Source organism: Apodemus sylvaticus, chromosome 9 (assembly GCF_947179515.1).
Source record: "Apodemus sylvaticus chromosome 9, mApoSyl1.1, whole genome shotgun sequence".
Taxonomy (NCBI): Eukaryota; Metazoa; Chordata; class Mammalia; order Rodentia; family Muridae; genus Apodemus; species Apodemus sylvaticus.
In genome coordinates, this window is record NC_067480.1 from 24,611,129 (window position 1) to 24,633,342 (window position 22,214).

Sequence of the window (22,214 nt, forward strand, 5' to 3'; positions counted from 1 at the left end):
GACTTGAGTGTGGATCCCCAACAGCCATGTGAACTACCAGGAGTGCTGCACTTTCCTGGGATCCCAGTGGCAAGGAGTCAAAACCAAGAAGATCCCAGGGACTGCTAGCCAGCCCAGCTTCTGTACCGGCAAGCCAGGTTTAGTCATATATGCACACTCGAGTCTCACGATTCCACCAGCAAGGAAGGCCATTACCAGATGCAGTGCTTTGCCCTAGAATCATACCTATGAGCAAAATTACCCCAACCTACCCACCTATGGCATCGTATTAGTAGTAATTACCTAAATATCATCTGAGATGACAGATTTGTGTATTTCCACATCATCTCTAAGGTTTAGGATCTGTATTATGGCTCTTGGATAATCCGTGTGGAATCTTTAAGGGTGAAGGCTGGAGAGAAGGCAGAGGCAGAGAGGTGGAGTAGGCAAGGAAAGACATGGCCATAGTTGGTATTTAGGTCTATAGCTTCCCAAGTGTTCAGAGAGTGGTTCAGGCATTGAGGCTGTGCTAAATTAGAGCATTCCATTATTATCTAGAAAAGATGGTGTCCCTGCTGGGATTTTGAGATGAACTTCTGTCCTGTTTTCATGAGTAGAAAGTACTGGAAAGCATTCGATGTCTCAGGCAAAGCCCATCCTGCAAATATTCTGAATTTTTGTCTGACTTGATAAAAGATTGATTTATTTTTATCACTTTCTTTCCCACTTGCTGGTATTTTTTATTCTCGTTACTATTAATCCTAACTGACAGGTTTCTTTCTTTGAGGTTTTCTTTTACAGCATCAGTAATTGGAAGCTGACTGCCATGAAAACCCCTCTGTTGCCAGGACATCGGTGGGCACCGCAGGATGCTTTTCCGTTTGCACCCACAGCTCTGAGTACTTAATGGTCAGAGGTGCAAATATAGATGGGCAGGTTTTAGAAGGGTGGTCTGATAGGGACTGAAACTATGTTACTTCATTGGTCATTAGTTGCAGAAAGCATGCACTATAGTATTCAAGGCTGCAAAGCAAGTCCCCAATACAACCTTGCATCCAGTTTTTTTTGTTTTGTTTTGTTTTTTGGGGGGTTTTTTGTTTTTGTTTTTTTGTTTGTTTGGTTTTTGGTTTTGGGGATTTGTTTTTTTTTTTGTTTGTTTGTTTTTGGTTTTTTTTGTTTTTTGTTTTTTTGAGACAGGGTTTCTCTGTATAGCCCTGGCTGTCCTGGAACTCACTCTGTAGACCAGGCTGGCCTCGAACTCAGAAATCCTCCTGCCTCTGCCTCCCAGAGTGCTGGGATTACAGGCGTGCACCACCACCGCCTGGCTTGTATCCCATTACATACATTTAACGGTGATTAAACATGGTCTATTCACACCACACAGAGAGATTGATTTGAGCTGGTGAGATAGTTGAGATCTGTCTAGAGGTCAAGACACATAGTTTACATCTCCAGCACCAACCTGCGTCTGTCTGTCTGCCTTCTGGGGATTCCTTCCAGAAACTGTAGAGCCCCCAGCACCCTTTGTTCCTCTTCCTCTAACCACTGCTTCCCACTTGGAAACTTCAGAATAGATCCCGAAACTCAGCATGTCGCATCTGTCCCTACCTCCTGCCCTGTTAGTCCTTGCTCTTTTTCTGCACCCCTGAGCAGCCCGTCTGCCCCACCCCTGTCACCCCATCTCTCTTCCCTTCAGTGTTCCTTAACACATTAGAGAAATGATACAGAAATATGGGGATGTTTTTGACAATAATGAAACCTTTTTGGGGTCCTCAGTTCCTCCAGCCTCAATGGCTACTGAAGCTACCCTGAGCCAGTAGACCTGGTTTTCTTATCTGAAGAATTTGAATAAGAAAAATTATGTCCATAGAAAGTGAGTTTTAGAGAGACGTCATTATTATAGATTCAAAGGTTGGCTCGAGAGGGAGGGAGGAAAGGAGAGAGAACATGCTAGTATGCCCTTGGAACTCCTGAACAGCAGGAGGGGTCCCTGGACACAGGGTAACACTGAGCTACTTGTCCAGAGCTCTTTTAAAAGGAGTTAGGGCAGAAACTGGGAAGGGGGAGAGTGGTCAGTCCAGTTGTCCCTACCACAGGGGTCCAGGTGTCTTTACTCAGTTTTAGTCAGAAAGGTGCCACAGCCTCCAGGGAGATGCTCGTTTAGGAGGAAACAAGGAAAGAGGCATCAGAGCTCTCTTTTCAGATTCCTGACTTCCCCTGAAGAAGTCCTTGGAAATGCTGTTTTGGGAACCCCGACTGCCAGATCACTTTTTGTCTCTTATTCTCAACAAAGAGATTTTTCAGAATCTGGGATGGCTTGGCTATTCCTCAGATCAAAACCACTGCTACAAGGATGCCCCCACTCTGCAACAGAGGTTCTCAACCTGTGGGGAGAGACCCCCTTTTGCAGAATCCAACAACCCTTTTACAGGGGTTGTCTAAGACCATCTGTATATCAGATATTTTTATATTACAATTTATTTTTTAAGATTTTATTTATTTATTTATTTATTTATTTATTTATTTATTTATTTATTTATTTATAGTACATGGTAGCTGTCTTCAGACATACCAGAAGAGGGCATCAGATCTCATTACAGTTGGTTATGAGCCACTATGTGGTTGCTGTGGTTTGAACTCAGGACCTCTGGAAGAGCAGTCAGTGCTCGTAACCACTGAGGCATATCTCTCCAGCCCTACATTACAATTTATATCAGTAGCAAATTTAGTTATGACGTAGTAACAAAAGTAATTTTAGGGTGGTGCTGGGGGGTCATCACAACATGAAGAACTGTGTTAAAGGTTCATGGCATTAGGTTGAGAGCCACTGCTCTAGAGGAAAACAGAGGTCCAATTCCCACTGTGCGCCCAGGGGCCAGCTTGCATGGCTAACTTTCTACAGCAGTGGTTCTCAACTGTCCTAATGCACCTCACGGTGACCCTCAACCATAAAATTATTTTTGTTTCTCCTTGATAACTGTAATTTCGCTACTGTTGTAGATCATATATAAATAGTTTTAGAGATAGATGGTTGCCAAGAGGGTCGCGACCCACAGGTTGAGAACCACTGCGCTGTGGCCTTCTGGTCCTTGTCAGCCGTTATTTTTCTCATATCATATCACCCTGGTTCCTCGCTGGTCCATGACAGGGCTATGTGCTGTCTTTCTCTCTACATCTGCTGCTCCCTCTGCCTGCAAGGCTCATGCCCAGGACTCCGCATGCTCAGATCCCCCGCACTCAAACAGCACCCAGCACCTTCTTAATGTGGCTTGAAGTGGCCTGTGCTTGGAAATTGAAGATCCCCCCAAAGACCCATGTGTTGAGGCTTGGTTCTGCCCTGATGCTACTGGGAGGCTATAGAACCTTTGAGAGGAGAGACTGGTGGGAGAGGCTTTTGGGTTATTGGTGATGTAGGCCCTCAGCGAGGACTATGGCAACCCATCCATTCCCTTTCTCTTGGCTTCCTGGTCATGAGGTAAGTGGTGTGTCCCATCATGGTCTCACCATTGCCATCCTGCGTCCTCACCAGAACTCTGCCGAGAGTGTGATGGCTGCTGGGTACCAATACCAAATCCAAATTAGAATCTCCAGAATGAGTGTAGGAGCCCTGTTCTCTTTATTACTAATTGCCTCAGGTATCTTGGGATAGCAGTGGAAAGCTGATTAACGTAGCCCTCTCTCTTCACAGTATTTACTTCAGCCTGCCTCCCTAGTCCCGGAGGCTACCCCTTTCCTTCCTTGCCTGACCTTTGTACTCTCCGTAGCTTTCAAGATCTAGCACATGGCAGGTTCTCTGTGGTCGGTCTCCTCCAGCTAGATGGTAAGACCCTCAGAAGAAAGGACGTGTTCGATCTGCTTGCCGACACCTCTCAGTACCCAACAGTCTGGTATCCAGGTAAACATCTGTTCCCCAGATGATGTGAACTGTCAACTTCCATCTTTCTTCTCTTTATACTTCTGAAATTGTTCTCCTATCCACCCCTTCAGCTTCCTATAAGTTTCAATCTGAGCATAGGGGGTTCACCCCTCACCTTTTCTAGGAACATTCCTTCTGATCTGGGGTAGCTCTTTTTGTAAAGGGAGCCTAGAGGGCTGGAGAGGTGACTCTGAGCTACCTGTAAGCATCTACCCTTTCGTACAAGACCATCTCTCGCTCACAGGTCATGTGCACAGGCCGCAGAAATATTTGTCAAATGAATGCATGCCAACAACTCTGTTGTAGGGCTCCAATGTCAATGACGTTGACATTCCTGAGGATTCTTTCTGGAGGCCTTTGTCAGGCTTAGGGCTATAGTTATGGCTTTAGGTTTATGGTTGTCACACTTAGGTATAGATATCAGGTGTGTGGCTAGTTCTGCCACTGACCCACCCGAACCTGACTTTTGGAATGGCAGCTTTGTCATAGTTTTGCTGAGATACGCAGTACCAGGCTCTCAGCACAGTGTCTGGATTATTGCAGGCATGTGTAGTAACTGGTGAGCATCTTTTGCTCACATTCAGATGAAGTGCACAGCAGACAATCCATTTCTCATCAGAATCCAGCCACGAGCAGAGGATGTGGTAGAACTGAGGTATTTCAAGTCACCTTACTAGCCAAGCAACGTCTCCACTCACCCATATTTCCCCAAATGACCACTCATGTCCCTTGACTGCTTGAGCCCCTGTGGGGTGGGAGTTGAAGAGACGGCCTCGGGTACAGGCTGGGCACTGAGTGAGGTGCCTTGTCAGGGAGGGCAGAGTCCATTTCTCTGTTCTCTCACTCTCTGAGACCTCGAAGTATGATCCACATGACCAGTGCTGCTGTACAAATCCTGCCAGCTGTGCTCCACTCCAAGTAACCCACTGCAGACCACGAGACACTGAGCTAAACTCTGGACATTTCTTTCTGCTTTTCTTTAGCCACACTGAGTGAAGCCCTATTTCCCAGGTGCGTCCTTTCTGCAAGAGAGAAAAATTGCTCTCCTAAGACAATGCTTTGTTTTATCAACAATGTTATAACCAATCACTGTGGGCTCTAGGCACAGTAAAACCGGGTACTCCTGCTCCTTTATCTTATTTTTAGGCAATATCATTTCTCCTGAAAGGAAAGGTATGCACTCTACATCTAGTCTTTAATTACACTTAGATTGAGAAAATGCTATTAGCAGAACTGATCACTCTGAACTCCAGTGTGATCGCCATCTCTTGGTCCCAAGCCAGGCTTTGGCTGCTGTCAGGAGCCAGGGATGATGTACTTTCTTCCTGCTTTGGTATTAGACAAAGTGTCTTCAATGACCCAGTGTATTCTAGATGATGGCTGTCATTCAAGATTGACAGGTCACAGCCTGGCACTGAACCTGGCAACCCATTACCCTCGAGGGCACAGCTTGGGACTTGGGGTATGGGTAAGTTAGTAAAGTGCCTCGGATGCAGGCACGAGGACCTGAGTTCAGATTCCGAGCATCCATGTAAAAAGCTGAGTATGGAGGTCCGTGTCTGTAATCTCATCACTGGACCTGGAGACAGGAGGAACCCGGAGCTTGATGGCTGCCTGGCCAGTCTCACTGAATCAATGGGTTTCAGGTTAGTAGGAGACCCTGTTCTTAAAAAAATAATAATGACTGAGGAAGACTTCTAGCCTCTACAGATGCACGCACACACGCATACTCCAAAGGAAGAACAAAGCCCTGAGTGGGGAGGCTGCGACGGGGAAGGTGGAGGACCGGAAGGCGGGAGAGGAGAGGGCTGAGAAGGCACAGCGTGCCGGAGCCACCGGAGGACCTGAAGAAGAGGCAGAAAAACCTGTGAAAACTAAGACTGTTTCTTTCAGTAAGGGAGGGGAAAGTTCGAGTCGCAGCACTGAAAAGCGATCAGTTGAAGACGAAGCTGCAGACCTCCCAGCAAAGCCTACGAAGATGTCTGAGTTTGGATTTACCATAGGCAGGCAGACGGCAAGGAAAGCATCCGCCATCTTCATTAGACTCGGAGCAAGTCAGCCTAAGGAAACAGTTCCAACTCTTGCTCCAAAACCTCTTTCAGCAGCAGCCGCTTTCAGTGAAGATGAAGATAGTGAGACAAAGGAAATGCCTCCAGAAGCAAAGATGAGGATGAATACCGACCGGAAGGGACACAGCAACACCAGCCGGACCAAACTCCCTTAATAAAGGGAGGCACGGCTTTTCCGATAAACAAAAGCTATGGGAGCAAATATAAAATCTCATCTGGGAAACATTCATGACTAAGACAATTAAGTGGAGTGTTCTGAGGTTGGGCTGTGGGTGGGTGCAGTTAGAAGGAGCAGTCTCCTTTTTGTAAAGAATGGTGTAAGACTAGCTTTGGAGCCGGTTTTCTTTCTTCTTTTTTTTCTTTTCCTTTTCTTCTTTTTTTTTCTTTTGAAGATTGAGTGGTACACTAATAAATGAGAGTTTGCAATTAGAGGTGATTTATGTTTTGTATACAGATTTCAAGACATTTGCTAACTTTGTAGTTTCACATGATTAGTTTCCAAGGGTTACAGATAAAAAAAAAATCAGAAGTGGTACCTTTCTAAGAATTGCATTATTTTTTTAGATACAACTATTAGCACATTAAGAAGGAAGCCAAAAGTTAAACTGAAAGCAGTTCTTCTCCTGATTTCTCCCCTCATGACCTGACTGTCTGGCTCCCTGGAACAGCCTTACAGTGAGGGAATCTTGGACTGAGAAGACAATGTTACTGGACTATTGACTGAGAGTAACCTTTTCCTACGGGCATTTCATTTTGTGTTGGGCCATTATATGCTAGTACTGTTTTGCTATCAGTGGGTACCAACACTTTGCTCTGTAAAAATTTTTTCGTTAAAAATTCTTATATGAAGTGTTGAGTATTATAACTAGCCCATTTTGATGGAACTTGCCTCCATTCAGAATCTTCAGGGGACACTATTTGCTACCTAAGTAACTCAGTATTTGATTGTGCTTCTCTTGGTTTCTATTCTAGAGTTCTTTTAAGCATTTCTACCAGAACTTGAGGCAAAACATTAGGAAGCTGTTTCTTTTAACGAATAAACACCACCAAAAATATCAGTGTACATACTGCTTTATGTGTCTGGCTGGCTTTTATTTTTTAAAAAGGTTTAAATACCAAAAAAGGAAAAAAGGTATGGCATTGTATGAAGACAGAAGAGGCGACATACCTGTGACTTTTGAAGCATTTAAGTTACTAACTTACTAGATCCAGTTTGAATTGAATTTGCAAGGTTTCTTGTTTGTACAACTCCATGGCTTGTTTTATGTATCTACACAATGACCAGTGGTTTTGGAAGCACACTTACTGACTGCAGGACAGAAGTGCTTCTTCAGACATATCCTCATTGGGAGCCTCTCATTGCATATGCTCTTAGAGTTCTGTATGTAGGATGTTTGTTTTGTATTTTTGTATTGTATATAGGCTTTTAAAATGTGACAGTTAAATGCATCTTTAATAGTCACAGACAAAAGAAATGATAAAAAGTCCTTGAAATTGCAATGTTAGATTTGGAGGCAGCTTCGGTGAGTTTCATGGCTGGTGATTATTCACTGGGCAATTTTTAATGTAATGACTTCCAAGAAGCAGCCTGTGGGCATTCCTAACACTTTGTTCACTACATGTTAGTTTACTTCATAAGCCCTAAGTAAAATGATTGAAATGCACATAGCACTAGTCGTTCATACATGATTTAAGTATGCCAAGATGCGTAGATTTAACTTTTATGTCCACAAACTGTCCATTTGTCCATTTTACTGTTTGTTGAAATAACACCTCTCCTACACATTCTTTACTTGACTTGAATAACAAATTAACCTGAGGTCAAGATGGAGAGAGATGACTGAGCCGAATGTCTTTACTAAAATTACAATAAATTTTGTCAAACTTGAAAAAAAAAAAGGTCCTGAAAGAAGAAATGTGAGATTCCGGAGAAGATAGATTAAATTGTGATGCTGAAGTTGAGCATTAGTAAGCTGCCTGGGATAATTGAGGTCTATCCTAAATGAGGGACATCTAGACTCTGCTCACAGTTGGGTTCCGGTTCACTTGTGAAGACAGAGATACAGTGGAGACATAGAGTCCCCACACTCCTTGTGGCCTATGGCTTCAGCAAATGAAATTAATATCACAGAGAGGATTGTAAGTTAAGCAATAACCTTGAGAGGAAACCAGTTTTACTAAAGCCAGGGGTTAGTAATAGCATTCTGGGAAGGGATGGTGAATTTGGGATATAGCAGCCCCCAACCTTATAAATGTGTGGCTTTACTTCCCTGAGCTTTAGTCAACTAAAGCTCAGTCGACTATGTTCCAAAAATGCTAAGTGGAAAATCCTTGAAAAAAGCAACTCATGATTTTCAAAATGCATGCTGTTTTGAGTAGGGCGATAAGTCTCTTGATGCCCTGCTCTGTCCCACACAAGGTGTGAATCGCCACTGTGACCACTGTATCTGTGCGTTATGTTCTACCTGCCTGATAGTCATATAGCAAACATTTCATTATCACACTGTGACCATGTGACCTTTAATGGCCCGAGGCATACAAATAATGGTGCTGGCAACCAAATGATGTAAGACATTTTGTGGTCTCTACTAAATAAGGAAAAAAAAAAGTTTGCAGAAGTTGTTAAGATAAAATAGAAAATTATAAATTGAACCTCATTATATGTGTGTGTTTATACATTATAAGAAATAATATAATATAGACAGGGTTTGATATAATCCCTGGTTCTGCTGAGGTCTTGGGTCACTCCCTAGATGCTGTGGTAACCACACCCCCTATAAATTAGTTCACTGCTCCTTCATCACTGTCATTTGCTACTTCTATGACCCTTCCACAGGGGTCGTTCCACTCCTAAAGGGGTCATAACCCATAGGTTGAGAACCACTGCCCTGCAGGGTAGGAGTCAAAATGGCTGTACCAGCTGTCAACAGAACAAAGGTTCCGACGGCAAAGTTCTGAAGGAAGAGGATGTGGGGGAAGCTGGGACAGAGCAGGAGGGAGGGCTGGTTGAAGTTATTTGGAGCTGAACCGACTCAAGTGATCTCAAGGTCAGGAGTGGTCACAGGCAGAGTTGTGCCCCAAGGATATGGGTGGAATGCCCATTTAATTGCAGAAGCAGTGCGAACGGGGGTCTCCGTAAGAACAGGATGCATTGGAGAGACCTGCAATCTGTACATGTGTTCTCAGGCTGAGTCCTCAGAGGCGAGTCTGACGAGGGGCAGTTTATCAAGATGGGAAAAGGGCGATGGTGCCCTGGTATTAATGCACCTGGAGATGCTGTCATCTCTCGTCTATAGACTGAGTAATTGTGTCCCCAGATTCTCTTGCTGATGGCTTACCTCCATGGTGGGGCCATGGGGCAGTGAAATTGAGCTGTGAGGGTTACTGCCTTGTAACCCCCACAACCCCCGGGGAGCTAGTTAATTTCCTCCTCCATGTGGGCACAAAAGAACTGCCTGTAAAGAAGCAGTCCCCAAGACTGGAGAGATGGCTCAGTGGTTAAGAGCACTGACTGCTCTTCCAGAGGTCCTGAGTTCAATTCCCAGTAACCACATGGTGGCTCACAACCATCTGTAATGGGATCTAATGCCCTCTTCTGGTGTGTGTCTGAAGACAGCTGCAGTGTACTCATATAAATAAAAATTAAAAAAAATATTTTTTTTAAAAAAGAAAGTACAGGGCTGGAGAAATTGCAGAGAAGAAGAAGAGGAAGAGGAAGAAGAGGAAGAAGAGAAAGAAGAAGAGGAAGAGGAAGAAGAGGAAGAGGAGGAAGAGGAAGGAGAGGAAGGAGAGGAAGGAAGGAAGGAGAGGAAGGAGAAGAAGGAGGAGGAGGAGGAGGAGGAGAAGGAAGAGGAGAAGGAGGAGGAGGAGGAGGAGGAGGAGGAGGAGGAGGAGGAGGAGAAGAAGAAGGAGGAGGAGGAGGAGGAGGAGGAGGAGGAGAGGAAGGGGAAGAGGAAGAGGAAGAGGAGGAAGAGGAAGAGGAAGAGGAAGAGGTCCCCAGCAGACTCCAAACCTGCTGGCACCTTGCTTTTAGATTTTCAGTCTTTTGGAATGTAAGAAATACATGTCTACTGTTTAGTAGGTCTGCAGCCAATGTTGCAGGCACCCTTCAAAACTTACAGTGGGATAGTGTTCCATAAAACATGAGGAATACCTTGAAGGGAAATTTTATCTCTTACACATGTGTTGGGCAGGGCTTCCTAGAACTGAGTCACTGGGGGTGCATGCGTATATATTATCAAAGAAGATTTTCTGGTTCAACTTACATGTCAGGGGCTAGGTAATTCAATAATGGTCATCTCCTGGAAAGGCTGAGAAGCAGGTTTGTAGTCCAGGAAGGAGGACACCTGAGCAGTCCCAGGGTGGTGTTGTCTTAGTTAGGGTTTCTATTGCTGTGAAGAGACACCATGACTACAGCAGATCTTATAAAGGAAAACATTTAATTGGGAGCTTGTTTACAGTTTCAGAGGTTTAGTCCATTATCATCACGGCAGGGAGCATGGGTCATGCAGGCAGACATGGTGCTGGAGCAGTAGCTGGGAGCTCTACATCTGGATGGGCAGGCATCAGAAAGAGAGTGTCACACTTCCTAATAGTATCACACGCTATGGTGTAAGGAGGTCATTTTCATTCAAACCACCACACTGCTGAGAGCTTGGAGGTTTCCTGGAGTAGAACTGGTATTGGGTCAGTGTGGAAAGGCTGACAAACAAAAAGATACAAATCCATTATTTGAATGTGGATTGCTAGTGTGTCAATATAAAGGCAACAAAGTGACAGATTATTATTTCCTTACAGGCATCCAATTAACTGAGATCAGTGAACGGGAGGGCGGCTAGCCAATGGAGAGTCTGTTTGAGGGAGCAGGGACCCATCTCTCCCTGGCTTCCTGCTTTCCCAGGGCTCCCATAGGATAGGCCACTCTGGAGCCCAGAGGGTCAGAGAGTGGCCAACTGTAGATGGTCAGTCAGGCTGCTAACTCCCTGGTGCCCATTTGGGCCATGGTCAGTCTTCCTTGACCTCCTTCTTGGACATTTTGCCTGGAAACAGCTCTGATGTTTGTGAATCAGTATCGACCTCAGGGAGTAGGCCTTTCCCTGACCCCACCATTGCCCAGAGGGAGCTGGTCTGAAGCATGTCAGGGTGTGAGCAGGACCGGCTCACACAAACCCGACTTTGGCATGATGGCTTGTGACCTGCCAGCTCTCTACTCCGTGGTACTGGCATTTGATGCTGTTCAAGTTTGCTTTTCTGTTGCTGTGATAAGCACCATGACCAAAAGCAACCAAAGGAGGAAAGGATTCATTTCATCTTACAGCCTGCAGTCCACCACTGAAGGAAGCCAGGAACTCCAGGCAAGCAGAGGTCGCGGAGGAACACTGCTCACTGGCTTGCTTCCAGACTCCTGTTTAGCTAGTCTTTTTATGCCGCTCAGGACACCAGCCTGTGGATGGTGCCCCCTGGAGTGGGCTATGCCCTCCTACATCAATCATTAATCATGTAACCACCCCACAGACTTGCCCGCAGGCCGTTTCGATGTAGGCAATTCTTCTTTCCAGGTGTGTCAAGTTGACAAAAACTAACGAGACACTCTTTGTTTTCAGTGGGAGTCCTTTGTAGAATATTTGAGGGCTGGGTCTCATAGACACACTTGACAAGGAAGCCAAGGTTCCTGGGAGGAAGGAAGCTCTGGATTGGGGCTGTTGGGGCATGCCGGAAGCTCTGCAGGGAGAGGACTCTGACGTTCGGATTGCCTTGCTGCCAGCGCAGCTAAGAAATGCCCTCTCCAGCAAAGCGAAGGTGCTTCGCTCAGTGGCAGGCGAGCTGTTTTGACATTTCACAGTCTAATGTGTTGGTAGAAGTTGATGGGAAAATTTGAACTTTAATCTGCTCTTAAATTGAATTTGCTGATGTTGCTCAGAAGTCTATTGATTAGATAATTTCTACTTCCAGAAAAGAAATTCACCATTGGGTTAGGGCCAAGCTGCAAAAAGACAGTCAGAGAAAAAAAAAAAATCTGAAAACAGGAAAAACCTGGAAAATTGGAGTTAGGGGGAAATTATCTTCCCAGAATCCTTTGGTCATACTGGTCTGGGTATTGGTCTATTCATGTGCACACAGACACAGGCACACACCATTGCTATCACAAAGACAGAAGTACAGCATACACCACACCTGTTACACAGACATAGGCGCATACCTTACCCGTCACACAGACACAAGCACCACAACTGTCTTGCACACACAGGCACAGCACACACCACATCTATTACACACACAGGTATCACTTATGTAGACACACACTAGATCTATCACACCCCTCAAACATATATGTGACTCATTATATATCAAACACATGCTGCCACACATGATCACATATATCACAATGTATCTCTATACAATCATATACATTACACAGACATCATCACCTTCATGGACACTGTATGTATGTTCGTGTGTGTATGTATGTATCTATTATCTATCTATCTATCCCAAATACCCAAATACACATACAAATTAACTTGTGTGGACACATAGTTTGAAACCCACCATACCACTCAAACATACCTCCTATCTCATAACCAACATATAATCCATATCACACAGGACAACTGCCTCCTAGTTCCAACCCCAATAACTCTACCAAACAGCCTGATGAGAACTAGATTGTCCAGTGGCCTTCAGGATCTACTGTGAAGGCTGTCCAAGCTGTTTTGAGTCAACAATGAGTGCTGTCCCTGCACAGTCCCAGGTAGCCAGGAAGTCTGTGTTGACAGTGCTGGGCCCAAATGAATGGCATCTCTGCTGACACAGGGATAGCTTTGACTCTCTTCCTCCTTGGCTTTTCACAGCTCTTTCTCTCTGTCCCTTCCCTCCTCCCCACGCCCCCCACGTGTGTTTCTGGTGTGTGGGGGAGTGCAAGTGAGCTTGTCCAACTGTGAGTTTGTGTGTGTGTGTGTGTGGTATGAGACTGCCGGGTATGAGTGTGCCTGGAGCATAAGGTGTGCAGCTTGAGCATGGACTCTGGTGATGGGGGACACTGCTTACATGTGGGGGCAGGGCTGGCTCAGCACCTCCATAAATTAAAATTCCAGCTTCCTCGAACACAAGGAGGAAATACCAGTCATATTTCCAAACCAGCTCAGGGGCCCAGCTGCAGTGGGCTTCACACGGCCGGATTCTGAGACTCTCACGGGCCAGCTGTATTCAGCCTTTCTTGGTTGTCTGTCGGCTTCTATATTGGAACATGAAGCGCCTGCCACAACATGTCACCCTGGGTGTGTGGCCATCTTGGCACCTGTTGAAACTTTCCTGAGAGAGTAATCAGTAGAAGGTCATTTCCGCTGTCTCCTGCCCTCCTGCAAAGACCCCTCTGGGAGGGTCTCAGAATATGGATGTGTGGGGAAGAAAGGCTTGGTAGTGGGTGAAAAAGCAAAGGGAGACTGGTCCCCTGTTCTCTGCTTGTGACTTTCTGTCTAGTTTACGGGGTGCCACCATCAACAGAGCAACGCCCTGAAGAAGAGAAAGATGAGCCCTACTGGGCAAACATAAACCATCTTCGATCTTCGAGCTTATCTAAGACACAGACTGTGCCAGTGCTTTCCAAGATGAGCTAGCTGACTTTCCGGATGCGGGTCCCAGCCCAGAGGTTTCCAAGCAGACCCCCACTCCCACCCTGGGGGAGGGGAGGGAGACAAGGAACACATGGTCGTGAAGTCTCTCTGTGGTTTAGCCCAGCTCGGCAGGGAGGTGAGCTGAGCCTGGAAAGGAACTGCCTCTGGAAGGAAACACTGTGGGCTTGTACCCTAGTCTGCAGGTCTCCCTGGGAGATGGTTCCGTCTGTTCCTAACCTCCTATCCCCACCCATTCTGTAGCTCTCCATCCATGCATTGCCACATACTCTAGCATCCTAATCTGTCAGGTGTCTGTTCCATTTGGTGCCATAGTGCCCGGGCCTTTTCTGACAGCACCCGACTTGCTGAGCTACTTGTGGTTGTTCGTCTCAGACAGAAGGCATTGAGGATGGTTAGCAGCGGCTCTCAGCCTGCGTGCCATGACCCCCTCAGCAGATCTCTGTCTCCAAAAATAAGTAATATTATGATTCACAACAGTAGCAAAATTAAAGGGAAGTAACAACAAAGATAATTTTATGGTTGGGGGTCACCACACCATGCGGAGCTGTATTAAAGGGTCTCGGCAATTGGAAGCTTGAAAACAACATCTGGGTTAGCGTGATGGAAGCCAGCACAGAGCACTGGGGGGAAGTGACAAAAAAATAGCTTCCTTTCTTCCAGCGTCAGCTCTGTGTGACACCATCATAACACTCTTTACTAACAGACTGCCATGATGGTATCATGGGATGTGCTCTCCCAGAGAGAAGGCGAGAAACGCCGCGGCAAGCTCCTCTGAACGCCGTTGCAAGCTCCTTTAATACCCTCCACCCACGCCCCATTGGTCCCGAGAAAGCATCTCTTTTAAACAGCAGTTCCTGATTGGCTGACATTGTCTGTGTCAGCAATCCTTGTTCTCTCAGGCAGTCCTCAATTAGGTCCTCCTGCAGGAGATGCCTTTGTGGCTGTGTAGCCCCCTGTGTTTCTTCAGAGGGGGCTATGCTGTTCCTCGAATGATGTGGGACCTAGAGTTCCCCCTTGATGCCACAGACATTTATTCTCCAAGTGCTGACCGTCTGCATCATTGTAATGTTTTGATAATTCCATGCTAAAGGTTGATAATAGTATCAATAGTTTACATTTATTGAGTCCTACCTAAGTTGTGGCAGTGTGGTTAACTGTTGGCATGACTGGTCCAGGCTGGGAGAGCTTGGATGTGATCCAGGCACTTGATTCGTCCAAGCCCAGCATGGGATGCTGTTCAATAGTGTCCTCACCCTTTTCTTACAAGCCCAAAGGTTGGGAAAGGATTCACATAGTCCATTTTAGGCTTGGTGCAATTTACTTGAGTTTGTGATGGGGCAGCCAGAGCAAATTGCAGTGAGGCAGAGCCTGGGGGAGCTGCTATAGATCTTACTGTTTTGTGTTTTCTCTAATAGGATGTCTAGATCACGTATAAAGTCTATTGCCATGATTCTGTTGGCTTCAAAGTCTGAATGGCAGGGCATCGGCACTCGGTGAGGGTTACGTGGCGGTGCCATGTGACAGATGGCATCATGCAGTCAGAACCCAAGCACCAGGGCTCCCACGTTGAGAGAGGAAGCAAGATAGCAAGCTGAGGCAGCTCATTGGACAAGCTCACTCTCGATCGCCACCACAGCCCTGTAGGAACTAAGGCACCACTTGGAGATAGCCAATCAGTGACCAGCCCACTCTTGATCATCCCAACCCTGTGGGACCTAAGGTGCCAGCTGGAGACAGATCTCCCTGATCCTAGAGATCTAATCGGCTGCCTTAAAAGCTCCACTCCTTTATTAGTTACTTTCTCATTGCTGTGACCAAATACCCAAGCAAAAGCAACTAAAAGGAAGGTGTTTGTTTTTGATTTGGGCTCACAGTTTGAGGGACTACAGCCGGTCATGACAGTGGAGGCGGGGCTTCAGGATGGAAAAAAAAAAACAGTCAGACATGTTGCATTGGCATGCCCGTAATTAGAGAGCGAACAGCAGGTGGGTGGTACTCCTGGCTATTCCACCACAAGGTTGTCCCAAGGGACCCATTTCTTCCAACAGGATCTGTGTCATAAAACCTTCCCAAACAGCGCCACCAGGTGGACACTGAACGCCATTCAATCCGCAGCACCAAAGCCCAGCTAGGGCAGCCAGGGCAAGCTCTCCTGATCTCACTACCTGGCCTTGCATTGACACAGATTGCACACACAATTTCCCAGACAACTAACGACCAATTATCAAAACTGTAGGGTGTGACAGATGGCAGGTACAAATATTTAACTAATCCCAATTCCTCACTGTATACCCCAGGAACTGGAGCCTGGAGGAAGAGGAAGTAACCTGCCCAGGACATATGGCTCCTTAATGACAGGTCAGAATGAAGTGTGGATCGGGACCTGCAGCCACAGAGCTCTGCTGCTGCTAGCTCAGTGGGAATCCTGGAGGTGGTGTCGGGTCCTGCTGTCCTGGGAGGGGCTTTGGGTAATGGACCCTGACGGAATGCCCCTTGTATGCTCCAAAATGTTTGCAGAGCGGTGTCTGATAAAGTGAGCAGACGGGAGCTCGCCCTTTACAGCTGGGTGTTTGTCATTCTGCAGGCACAGCCTCCTTGAGCTGTATTTAACATGCAGCCATCTGGCATTCGGGCAGACCTGCGAGAGCTGTCTGGTGGCATTGATGTAAATATTAACCAGGAGTTGATCTGTTTTATTTAAGAGCGAAAGGATATGAAACCGAGTGGTAGACTGTGAGCGAGAAGTTTTTTTTTTTCTAAAAATGGAGTTTGTGGTAAATATGCTTACGTGTGTATTTCTTTTCAATCACTGCCTGTATATTTTGAACATGGAAGTAACTGGATTGGATTTAATTATGGCTTTCAAAGTTAAGGAGGCTGTGAATGTTCATCATCATTGTCAATCTGACTGGGTTTAGAATCACCTGATTCTCAATTAGGAGATTTAGAGACACACCCAGAGGTGTGTTCCGGTGTTTCCAGAGAGGAGGGAAGACCCACCCTCAACATGGATACTTTTGGAGAGTTTTGACCTGGTTCTCACTAGTTTAAAACATCAGTCCTCTGCACGTGGCTTTCCCTGTGTGCTGCTCTTTTCCACATTTCATGGTGGAAAGACTTGTTGACGTTCGGGGACCTCAGCCATCACTGTGACCTTAAGACTACATACTTCCGTGCCTTCAGCATGCCTAAGGAGTAGCTCAGACACCCGGCTGTGCTTCACAGATATAACCAGGCAGCCCACCAGCAAGGGGAGACTCCTCTGATACTTTTGGATCTTTAGCTATTTTTGGAAAATTCTCAGCCATCTTCCCCCCTGATATCTCTTCTGCCACTGCCCCTTCCATCTCTTTTATCCCTCTATGATTGTAAATGTCGGTGTGGAGGTCACTGATTACCATTGTATCCTCAGGGATGTCCTGTTTCTCTTTTAGTATCTCTCTTCAGTCTTGTTTCTTCTTTCATTAGAAATTTCAGACCTGCTGATGAGCCCAGAGGGGTGGGGGCGAGTGTGGGGGTGGGGAGGTCTGTCTCTGGTGCCATTGGTTCAGTTTTTAGTGTCTAGCATTTCCTTTTGGCTCCTGTAGCGATTGACCTTGATACTGATATTCTCCGCTGGTTCACACACTTCAGCCATGACTTCTTAATAATCATATTCATTTCAAGTCTCATATCTGAGGAAAAGCAATAACTGGGTCATCACAGGCTGATTTGGTAGATTTCCTGGGCTCTTGGAAAATGATGACTGTGTCTTACTTTCTCAAATCTTCTCCCTGTTAATGTTTATCATCGTATGGAGATTGATCTGAGGGGAATTATGCTCGGGTGGGTAATGGTTTTTCCCTATCCTGTTAGTGTGCGGTTGAGTCACCACAGTCAGGAGCCGAGTTAAATTTGGGTTTTCTTGTTGCTAGGGCTGTTTTCCATCTATCACTGCCCTCTCCAGGTTTCTTCTTCATCACTGTGCACTTCCGGAGACTGGAGAGCGTTCCTCAAGGTTTTTGCTCTACATGCAGCAGGGGTATCTCTGTGTGTTTCTGCTGCAGGCCAGACTCCTCCTGCCCCATTTTCCTCAGCCTGCATGCTTCCTTCTTGTTACTCAGTAATACAGCCTGGTGATGGGGGCAGTGACAGGGCGATTCAATTTTTTGTGTCTTGGCATTTCAAAGCAACACAGTTCAAAGGTCTGAGGTCAAACCCAAGGAACATTAAGACAGAAGAAAACAGATAGATCCAGCATTACAGAGACCAGTGAGGAGGGAGTACGGCCGCATGCTTCTGGCTAGCATCATTCTGGTTAGATATTCACTATTTGGGACAGAAGACAAGATATATGTGATGGTTTGAATATGGTTGGCCCAGGGACTGGCACTATTATAGGGTGTGGCCTTGTTGGAGGAATTAAGACCCTCATCCTAGAACCCTAGAAGTCAGTTTTCTCCTATTGGCCTTCAGATGAAGATGTAGAACTCTCAGCTCCTCCTGCACCATGCCTGCCTGGATGCTGCCATGCTCCCACCTTGATGATAATGGACTGAACCTCTGAGCCTGCACGCTAACTCCAACTAAATGTTGTCCTTATAAGAGTTGCCTTGGTCATGGTTTTTGTTCACAGCAGTGAAACCCTAAGTAAGACAGCATATAAGGGTCAGAGCACGCCTGAATCTATCTGAGGCAAAGAGAGATGTCTTAGCTGTTCAGGGCACTTGTTGTTCTTCCAGAGGACTGGGTTTGGTTCCCAGTGCCCATATCAGGTGATTGCAGTCATGTGCCCACACTCAAATGTATTCTCTCTCTCTCTCTCTCTCTCTCTCTCTCTCTCTCTCTCTCTCACACACACACACACACACACACACACACACACACACACACCCTAAACATAATTTTAAGAGAACCCCATCCTGGCTGCAATGTACCTGGTTTACCTTAAGCTACTTAAGCTAATGTGGAGTCAGGAGCATCTGAAATCAGGGTGGAGCCAATAACACTCCATCATGGCTTAGCTTGTAGCCTGCTGGGAACCCATGTAGGAAACTAACTAACTAGGACCCCTTATGGGCAGTCATGCCAGCTAGGACTTAGTTTTGAAAACCAGGTCATGTCCTTAGTCTCAGGCAGAATTATATGACCAAGTCTTTAGTCTGAGACTTTGAAAATGCTGTTTTTATTCCTGCGGGTGAGGACTTTAATAAACACTAGCCCATGTTCCTCTCTTCCTTACCCAAGCCAGAGGCATACAGCCTTAGCCCCAACCTTGTCCCAGCCTAGTGGACCATTTCTCATGCTGTATGCCCCTTCCATGAAGTTCAAAATATTTCTGTCTCTGTGGAGTACGTTCAAGAGGGACCACACCTTTCCTGAGTCTGTGACCACATCTCTCTCCAGGCCTGTGCTACAGAGGAAGCCATTTACTGTGCCTTTTGCAGCCCCTCACCTCTCTTTTGGAGTATTTGCTAGAGGCCTGTGGGAAGGGCATTTGAATGTGTGTACTTGGCTTTTTCCCAGAGGTTCTGTTCTCAGCCTTTGCAGTGCCCGAGAACTGCTCCAGAATGCTGCTTCTCCTGCTTGTGAGATACTCGGCATCTCCCTGCACGTGTGCTGTCGGGGAGCAGATGTAACCCCCACCCTTGGATTTTTTCCTAAATATTTCTAGAAAAAAATACCTTGATTTCTCCTTAGATTTGACTTTCAATCCAAAGACATCAAGTTGAGGCTGATGGAGTGAGGCAAGCAGTTTCGTTCTACAGGCTCTCTGGGTCACTGTACTGAAGAGGGAGGCTCCCAGACATGGTTATATTTAAATTAAAGAATTGTATAGCATCTTGAACTTGTAATAAAGGGCCTTAGGATGATCTAACATTTCTTTTACTTTAAAAGTGTGTATGTGTGTGGTGTGAACATGTTTTTGTGGTGAGTATGGTTTGTGAATGTGTGTATTTGTAGTATAGTGTGTATTTGTGTGAGGTGCTTTTGTGTATGTGTTGTGTGTGTGTGGGTATGTGCATGTGTGGGTATTTGGCATTTGTGTGTGTGTGGTGAGTGTATGGTAGGTGTGCAGTATGTTTTTGATGTGTGTGTGTGTGTGTGTGTGTTTGTGGTATGGTGTGTACTTGTGTGGGGTGTTTTCGTGTATGTGTGTTGTGGGGGGTGGTGGTATGTGCATGTGTGGGTAGTTGGTGTTTGTGTGTGTGGTGAATGTGTAGTAGGTGTGTAGTGTGTATATGTGTGTGTGTGTGTATGAGTGTGTGTGTGTGTGTGTGTCTGTGTGTGTGTCTGTGGGGGCACATAGTGCCATAGTATTTGTGGACATCAGAGGACAGTTTCAAGTGACAATCCTCACCTTCACCTTGTTTGAGATGGAGTGTCTGGTTACAGTTGCATATTCCAGGCTAGGCGGCCAGTGAATTCCTGGGGATTCTGTTGTCTCTGCCTTCATCTCCCAGTAGAAAAGAGCACTAGAATTACAGATTTGTAGTTCTCTGAGTCCTGGAGATTCCAACTCAGGTCCTTAGGCTTGCATGACAAGTCCCTTGTTCAATGCCTTGGAAGGCTCTGGGACCAGAAGCAACAACACACAAACACGGCATGGATGACTACAAGGATTTCAGGGTTTTCTTCCATGGTGACTGCCTATGGATCCAGGACACAAGTACCTGACTCTGTCTGCTGTAGGAAGTTGTAGTCTACGGGGCATCTAAATGAAGAGTGTCTACACTGTGGGAGTGGAAAAAGAGGCAAGAGAGTGAGAGAAGATTTTAGTAATCTCTCAAATACACCCAACATTAAACAACATTAAAATTAACCATAGCAAAAACATAGCACACACAAAAAAAAAAGCCCTGACTTTCATTTCCCCATGGCTTTGGTGAGGAGAGGAGAGGGGAAGAGAGGGGAGGAGAGGAGAGGAAAGGGGGGGAAAGGGAGGAGAGGGGATGGGAGGAAAGAGGAGGGAAAGGGAGGAGAGGGGAGGGGAGGAGAGAGGAGGGGAGGAGAGAGGAGGGGAGGGGAAGTATCCTGAGCCATAGCTGTCTATCCCAGGACTTGGGGATGCAGATGGACTCGCTCTAGCTAGAACCATGGAGACTTGGGAGCTTCCTTTTCCTTCCAAAAGCCTTTAGTAATCCTGTGCCATGGCTGAAATGGTCTAGACACTAATCAAAGACTCTGCCCTATGACTATGTTCCAGCATTGGGTGGGGGGGAGGAGAGAGAGAGACAGAGACAGAGAGAGTTAGACATAGAAGAGAGACACAGAGGGAGACACACAGAGAGAAAGAGACAGAGAGACAAAGACAGAGAGAGACACAGAGCATGTGCTGTGAAGAATTAAGATGGAGAAAGTAAAGAATTTGCAGATTTTTCAGCATTATGGCAGCTGCTTTCTAGCCACAGGCGCTGGATTTCTGTCGACATTGAGCTGAGACACCCTTTTCTGCCTCTTTAAAATCAAATGTTGTCTCTGGCTCTTGTAAGTTGTCTATGATATGTATTGTCTGTGATATATACTGGGTTATGCACCCACACAATCTTGCTTGTAATTATTAATGCAATTGGACATTTCTTCTATACTGTTCAACACTTCTTTAAAACAACGGTTTCCACCTTTATTCTTACTTATTGAGAACTGAACCCCCGCTACGATATCTTCCCCGTTTTACAGACAAAAGCTTATCATTGTAGAGGCTCAGCCTGCGCGCCCCGTCGAGCAGAGACTCAACAGTGACTCCCCTAAGCCTCCTCTGGGCTGGAGCTCCATCAGCTGCAGCTCAGAGCCCTGTTGTTGTCTTGCTGTGAGGACCAGGCTGAGCAATTAACCCGATCAGACTTCATCTTGTTAGAGCCAGGCCACCGCTCCCGCTGAGAGGATATTGCTGGATCGCTCTCCACAGTAAATCCCCCACAAAGTATTTCCTTTGCTCAGGTTTTCCTGGCCCCGATCCAGTAACTTTAATACACCTCATCTTATTTACAAGAAACAGAGTCAAGCCTCAGGGCAGTTTCTGGAGGGGGCAGCACAGTACCCCTCTCACGCCCTGCAGGTGGGACTCCTCACTTAGTCTGGCTCCCACATGTGAGTGTGATGGGGGCATCTGTGAAAACACTGAAAAGGGCACTCATGTGTGACAAGCAGGGTCACACCCAGAAGGCCACTGAGAGAAACCTTCGAGCATGACTGGTATGGAGCAAGCAGACACGGGCTCACTCAGGAGCTAGAAGACCGTTCAGTGACTAAGATTGCTCACAGCTTTTCCTGAAGACTGGTGTTTGGTTCCCAGCAACCGCATCACGCAGCTGCGGGACGACTGCCCAAAAGTCCAGCTATAGGAAATACGATGCCCCAGGCTGGCCTCTTTGGGTCTCTGTACACTAGTATCCTTCACACACATGATTAAAAATAAAAATATGTCTTTAAAAAGAACTAAGTTTATTTGGGTCACAGTACATTTCAACAACCACAAAAAAATGGGGCTATGGAGAAGGTCTTGCTGGTGGGCCTCAGGGCCTGGCCGCAGTAACCGTGCCAGGATGGTAGAATTAGCAACTATAAATGATACCAAGCAAGTGGGCATAGCCGTGGTGCAGCCTGTATACCTTGGCTCCCAGTGGGGCAGTGACC

General features: G+C 46.2%; 2 pseudogenes; both read left to right on the top strand.

Moving 5' to 3' along the window:
- The first annotated feature begins 5,440 nt into the window (after nucleotides 1-5,440).
- LOC127692806 (PEST proteolytic signal-containing nuclear protein-like) lies at nucleotides 5,441-6,209 on the top strand (annotated as a pseudogene).
- Nucleotides 6,210-11,673: 5,464 nt separating this feature from the next.
- Nucleotides 11,674-22,214, top strand: part of LOC127692807 (40S ribosomal protein S2-like) — a 61,664-nt pseudogene continuing 51,123 nt past the window's right edge.